General features: G+C 48.0%; 1 protein-coding gene across 1 annotated transcript in view; it reads left to right on the top strand.

The window, feature by feature from the left end:
* LCA5L (lebercilin LCA5 like) overlaps window positions 1-6,663 on the top strand; it is an 861,785-nt gene that overhangs the window by 21,000 nt on the left and 834,122 nt on the right. The window lies entirely within an intron of this gene.

Raw genomic sequence — 6,663 nt, 5'->3', positions numbered from 1 at the left:
CTGGTCCTTGGGGACTTTAACTACTGGCCCTCCGACCCCAAGGAATGCTCCTCTTCTAAGGAATTTTCAGAAACTTTATTGTCACTCAATTTTTCCTCCCTGGTTCACATTCCCACTCATATCCATGGTCACATCTTAGACCAAGTTTGGTCCCTCAACTGTCCCCTTTCCTCACTCACCGTGTCCCCTTGCACTTGGTCAGATCATTTTCTAATTTCCTTCTCTCTCCGCCTCTGCTTGACCAAGAGGCTCGCCCTCGCCAAAAACTCTTGGGCTCGCAATTGGGGCAAAGTTAACCTGTCGGACCTTACTTCCTCCCTACTGGCCTCTTCTCCCTCTCTATTGGGCTTGGCGTCTGCCGCCCAAGCTAAGGCCATTGACTCCTGGCTTACGGATGGAAGCGACAGCATGGCTCCCCTTCGGCGTACCTCGATTAGGCGCCCTAAAGACGCAAACCGGTGGTTCAGTAAAGAACTAAAAGAGCAGAAACTCACGGTCCGACAGGCAGAACGTAGATGGAGACCGGACTACTGTCCCATCTCGCTATGTCCTCCTTTTAGGGGCCTACAAAAAAAGCATTCTAGAGACCAAGAAGGCTTATTTCTCCGCCAAAATCTTAGCAGCTGAGAACCAACCTAAGGAGATCTTTTCCATCACTCATGACCTGGCTTTCTCCAACAGGACTTCACTGAAACCTCTCCCTTCTCAAAATCTCTGTGATTCTCTGAACTCCTACTTTGTGGAAAAAATTGCGACCATTAAAACCAATATCCCTCCTCCGTCCCCCTTATTTGTTGACCCCCAGCCACCCCCTGTCCATGTTTCACTCATCTCTCTGCCCCCTCTCTCCGAGGAAATTTTCCTTTCCCTTCTCCCTAAAATCAAATCTGGTTCCCCAGCTGACATCTGCCCTGCACACTTCCTATGGCAGATCTACTCAGCGTGCACCCTACCCCTTCTCATGTTTCTTAATAACTCCTTGGCCCAGGGTGTTGTGACCCCGTCACTGAAATCCGCCACCATTGTTCCCATTCTGAAAAAACCAGGAGCCGACCCCTCTGCCTTGGCTAACTATCGCCCCATCTCCTTGCTACCCTTTTTGGGTAAGGTGCTTGAGCGACACGTCACCTCTGTGCTCAGCTCCTTTGTCTAGGAGAATGGGGTGCTGGCCCCCTGCCAGGCGGGTTTCCGGCCAAGGCACTCGACAGAGTCAGTGGTGGTGTCTGTGCTGGATACCCTCAGGGAGGGCATGGACAACGGTCAACCTCAGGCGCTGGTCCTCCTTGACTTATCCGCCGCTTTTGACACGGTGGATCACTCCATCCTACTCTCCCGTGTCAGGGCGGCGGGTATCGGAGGAACGGCACTCATTTGGCTTTCATCCTTCCTGAGGGACCGGACCCAGGCGGTTCGTCTTGGGGAGTTTTCAGCTACCCCCTGTAAGGTCCAGTGCGGGGTGCCTCAGGGTTCTTCTCTGTCTCCCCTATTATTCAATCTGTACATCTCTCCTCTCATCTTTGCTCTTCAGCGGCTGGAGGTCACGGTATATAACTATGCCGATGACCTCCAGCTCATCTTTAATCTCTCCTCTTCCGCTGACATTATATCTAACTTCCAATCTATTCTGTCTTTCATCAGGGACTGGATGAACTTCAACCACCTGAAGCTCAACCCCGACAAGACGGAACTGGTGCTTACGGGTGGTTGCTCCAGTCCCTGGAACTCGTTATTTTGGCCCCCCTCTTTCGGCTCTCCCCCCACTCCTGTTTCCTCAGTTAAGACCTTAGGTATCAAGCTCAATGATAAACTCACCATGCACTCCCAGATAGGCTCCGTGGTATCTTCTTGCTTTCTTACTCTCCGTACTATCCACACTATCTCTCGTTTCTTTTCCTTCCCTGCACTCAAACTGATTATCTCCGCACTGGTTCTATCCCGCCTGGACTACGGGAATGCCCTATTCAACGGCATCCCACAGTACAGCTTGCGTAGGCTCCAACTTGTTCAGAACCAGGCGGCCCGTCTTGCATTCGGTCTCCCCAGATTCCACCATACCTCTCCTCTGTTGAAGACCCTTCACTGGCTTCCCATTCGGGAACGCGCCTTATTCAAACTAGGCTGCATGGCCTTTCAGGCCAGGTCTGGTCTGGCCCCCCTTTTCATATCTTCAGCCATCAAAACTTACGTTCCCTGCAGAGATCTCCGTTCCTCAGTTCAACACTTTCTAGTTGCCCCACGATTCAGGAAAAAAAACCAGGGTGGCGCTAAATTTGCTACTCTGGCCCCTGTGTTTTGGAATTCCCTTCCCTTCCACCTCAGATCCCTTACACAGTACTCCCTTTTCCGTAAATCTCTGAAAACTTTCCTGTTTGCCCAGGCCTTTTTGCCTTAACATCCCCCCTTTTCAGTTTATGTCCTAGTGGTTGACTCTTCCCCCTCTGGTAGTTTGCTATCTCAGCGCCAAGAAACCGCTCGGTGTATGTCGCGCTTTAGAAATACTTTAAACTTAAACTTAAACTTTCCCAGGTTGCTTGAGGTTTGGTATGTCAAAAGAACTCGGTGTGCTATCTAGGAATCTAAGGAAGTGGCTTCTGCTGTGTTATGGATTGTCATGAACTGCAGAGGCGAGTTACTGAAATATGGCTCTGACTATTATGCCATTATAGGGATATGTATCGATTATAGCCATATAGGGGCATACGGTCATGATATTGATCGGGGTCCTAGATAAAACACATCACCAGCTTTTCAGAGGTGATGGAACTTTACCCCAGAGTACCCCTTTCAGAAAGAGTTGATTACCTGTCCTGGAGTGCCTAGTAGCCAAGCCGCTGCAGAAGAAAGGTGGAGAGACTGCCAACCTTGAAGGAGGAGGAGCAAGGTGCAGTGTATCTGCAGAACAGGAGTGCTGTGGTTATTGTTCTGTGTGCCCTGGTGTTGTGTACTCCAGACTTTCCACCGCAGTTTGTGCAAAGAATAGTGATACAGCATGACTGGAGCTACTGTGTCTGATTTGTGGTTCTGCTGCTTCTGATTTGTGATGCTGCTGCATGACCTTTACCGCAGAGCCCAATGTGTGAAGTTTTGACCTGACCTGGTCAGTTCAGCCCAATCTGTGAAGTGTTGCAGCAACCTGAGACTCTATGCCCAAATTGTGAAACCACAGCATGGCCTGAAGCCACTACACCTGCATCTATAAAAAACGTCACCCAGTGCTTCTGTACAACCTGGAATTTGTGTGCCTGAGCCCACATGCGCGTTGTCAAAACATTCCAAACACAAAAGTGGGCTGCACCGGGCACCCGCCAGACTATTTTTGAGATGATCACACAATTCCCTGAGCAGCCACCCCTGACCACAAGTCCATCACCCATTAATGACCACTGAGGAGGCTGAGAGGAACTGCAAACTCTCATTCAGCCCAGAAGAGGGTGAAAAATCAAACATCTGAGAAGCCAAGTCGGCTGCTCAAGATGCACCAGCCCGGTCACAGATTGAAAGTGATTCGCTGGGTGAAAATGATTCGCTGAGTGACAACACAAAGTGTTTTAACTCAATTAATTGTTTATCACAAGCGTATACCTGGGTAATATTTACCTTAGCCTAGTCAAGCTAGAAACGCACCCTAAATTACATAATGTAAATTTTCCTATGTGTAGCATTTACTTCTAGTGTGCATTAATGCACCTATATTTTTGACAGTCAAGCATTATGTGGCACAATTAGTTATTGTATTAATAGATGTTTGTTGCTTGCTGGCCTTGATCATCCCCACATTACCGCCTTGAGAAATGTATGACTGCTCACCATCCCTACCACTGGGAATAAAGTGCTAAAGTAGTTGTACTTGGCCCGGGTTGCAGAACCATAGTAGGACATATTCTGGTACATCCAAGACAAACAACCTCATGCCCATTGGTTGAGGCTCAGTAGTCCCTGCTTGGCCCCTGGCCCCTGAATGAGGTCTTACAATTGGTAGCAAGCTGTGAAAGATACTACTAAAGTCAGTTTGACTTAAAGCAGTAGTGTAATAAGGCCAACTTTTATATATTAGAACCTAAGTACGGAAATGACTTATACAAAGTTAGTGGGAGTAGACATTGGCAACTGTTGAGGGATCAGTGTTTAGAAGGATCGAAGAGAGCTCCTAGGAACTGGGTTAGAAATGTCCTTGCGAGTTAGATTAAAGACCAGGTAGAGAAACTGGAGGGGAGGAAAGAAACAGTTATTCACTTTAGGGCAGGTACCATATTAGGAATCCAGGTTCTCAAAGCTCCTTGGTAGAAGTTTTTCGCAAGCACACCCAGTGTGTATCCCCAAATTTGCTTTCCAATATTTCCTGATTGTAGTCACTGACATTGATTTCTAGGATAGCATTGTCACATGCTCTAGGAGTTATTCCTTTGCATAGGCTAAGTCTTGCTGAGACCCTGAATTTGTATTTGGCTTTCCCAAAAGCTAATGCTGTGAAAAAGACCATGGCGTTTGAGAGGGAGAAAATGCGAGTAGCTGCTAAGAACAGGAGGAATGTGGGAGGACGCAACAGGAAGAAAGGGCTAAGAGAAGAGAAAATGGGAGCGTGAGGAGTGCTAAATGGAAATGTAGGAAACGGAGATAGAGGATGGCTTTAGATAAAGAGAAGGTCCTGATAGCAGCAGGGACATCTGGGAAAAGTGATTTCACTTTCATTTCTACTGGGATACCTGCCAAGAATCCAAAAGTGTTTATTCATCTGTGGACAAGGGACTAGATATTTTGGAATGCTTTGTGATTACTTTAGTATGCAGAGTTTGAATGATGGGACTAAAATGGCAACTTCAAGTTGCCTGCCCATAAAAGGGACAGCAGTCCTTGAAAGGATGTCTGTGGCTAAGCAAATGAATTATGAGCAAACGAAGGAAGCTGTGTTTAGATGGTTCTGTTTGAAACCTCGATTCACGGTATGTTGTATAATTGGAACAAATAGGTGAAAGGGGTGGAGGCCAACAATTTTAAAGCCCTTAACTAGTTGGTGGTGACAGAGCGATTCTATCCCTCTTAGCTAATAACTCTTAGATGTGAGAAAGACACAGAGATACTTTCAGTGTTGTCTGACAAGTTGTTAGCTAGCAGTGTTAACAAAAGTCTAGAGCAGCATGACTGTAAGCTAAAAGGTCAGGGAAACTCTCAACAGACCTGTTCAAAACCAAACCAGCCGGTAAGGGCAATAGCAATTCTCAAGGTTCTTGGGAAAGACACAAGCAGAAAGTGAATTCCTTTTCAAGCCAGGAACATAAGGAGAAGTGAGGAAAGGATGGTTCTTGCAAGTCCAAGGTGATTACTTGTTATAGGTGTTACAAGTAGGGGCCTTACAAGCAAGACTGCCATATGAAAGACCCTTTACCAACTGCACCCATGATGATATGGAGTATATTTACTATGTGCAAAAGGATCCAAGAGGGCACTGTTGCATTCATTTAGAACTATGTGGTGAGTGGATCAGGGCTGACTCTGAGACGGCAATGGCACCTGCGCCCATTGCCCCTGCTCCAGATGGCAACAGTGGTACTTGCACTGTGTATAAGTGAACCAGAGTAATGGAGGTCTGTGGTATCCATTTTGGACACGCCTGGCTTTATACACAAAGTAGAGGTAAGATTATTTCCCCAGACAATGGAAGTGTATTGCTGACATAGCTAGAGGGGAAAATACCTAGGCACTAAAGTGTGGAAAGAAATGACAAGGGTTCATTGAAAATGTGATTGTCTTTTGTTGAGAGACTCTGCTGATTAGTCTTACTGAAGCACTGTCATTTGGTAGTTGGTAGGGAACAAGGGTGAAAATGCAGTCTCTGTTGTTAAAGGTAAAATGGACCTATCGTGTGAGGCCAGCCTTTTATATTTTCCCTGATCACTCTTCAGGGTGATGGATGACAACCAGGCGCAGGAACCTCAGACCTCTTTGTGTCTCTGTTGTGAGTGCTGTAGGGTGGAGACTACCCTGCTGTAAGGGCCATCATTGTCCTCATTCTCTGCATCTGGAGAGAATACTTGAAAGGAGAACCACTCCAAAACAGTTTTGATGGGGTAGTCCGTGAATCTACATCTCTTAGCTGCTTTATGTAAACGTGGGCATCTATGATCCACTTGTTTTTCCAGATCAAGTTCTTTATGCCATTAACAAGAAAGGGTGTGTTTTGCAGAGTACTCGGGAGACTGCAGTGCTACCAGAGCTGTGTCTGCCTGGTAGCCAGCTTTTCAGAGGTCAGGTGGCATAACCCGAGTCCATCTCTTGATGCACGTGCTGATTACCTGCCCTGAAGTGCCAAGAAGCCAGCCTGTCTGCAGAGATTGGGAAGGAGCATGCCAACACTCAAAGGCATTCCATTTTTATACATACACTAGCAGGCCGGCCCCAGCGTTGCCTGGGGGCAATGAGGCTTCAGCGCCAACCGCCCGCCCAGGCCCCCGCCCGCCCCGACATTGTCCGTGCATGCCCATGCACGGACACGGACCAGGCCCCCCTCCCGCCCCGACTCCCTCCCGCCCCGACTCACTCGCGCTCCCCTCCCGCCCGACTCACTCGTGCTCCCCTCCCACCCAGACTCACTCGCGCTCCCCTCCCGCCCCGACTCACTCGCGCTCCGACATTTTCCTTTACTGCTGCCTCTTCCAGCTGATAGCA

The sequence above is a fragment of the Lissotriton vulgaris genome, chromosome 8 (assembly GCF_964263255.1).
Source record: "Lissotriton vulgaris chromosome 8, aLisVul1.2, whole genome shotgun sequence".
Taxonomy (NCBI): Eukaryota; Metazoa; Chordata; class Amphibia; order Caudata; family Salamandridae; genus Lissotriton; species Lissotriton vulgaris.
Note: the sequence above shows the minus strand (reverse complement) of the source record. Positions and strands in the feature narration are given on the sequence as shown.